The sequence below is a fragment of the Neomonachus schauinslandi genome, chromosome 16, assembly GCF_002201575.2.
Source record: "Neomonachus schauinslandi chromosome 16, ASM220157v2, whole genome shotgun sequence".
In the NCBI taxonomy this organism is placed as follows: domain Eukaryota; kingdom Metazoa; phylum Chordata; class Mammalia; order Carnivora; family Phocidae; genus Neomonachus; species Neomonachus schauinslandi.
This window is the reverse complement of record NC_058418.1, coordinates 49,342,241-49,342,544: the sequence shown is the minus strand read 5'-3', so window position 1 is coordinate 49,342,544 and position 304 is coordinate 49,342,241.

Genomic DNA, 304 nt, shown 5'->3' with positions numbered 1-304 from the left:
GGGCAAGCGGGCGGGCAGGCACGGACAGAGTCCCCCCCACCCCCCGCCGGCTGCCGCCGGGGGCGGCCGGCCAGCCCGGGCCGGGGGAGCCCCCGTGCCCCCCGGGAGCGGCAGGCAGGCAGCTCGGCGGGCCGGCGCCGGCAGCAGGGAGGGCGCGCGGGCGGCCGGAGGAGGGGAGGCCCCGGCGTGCGCGGCCCGCGATGTGAGCGGCGGCGGCTCGCACCTGGCGCCGCACCTGGAGTGCCGCGCTCCGGGCCGGCGGGGAGAATGCGCGCCGCCAGTGCGCTCCGCCCGCCGCGTCCGG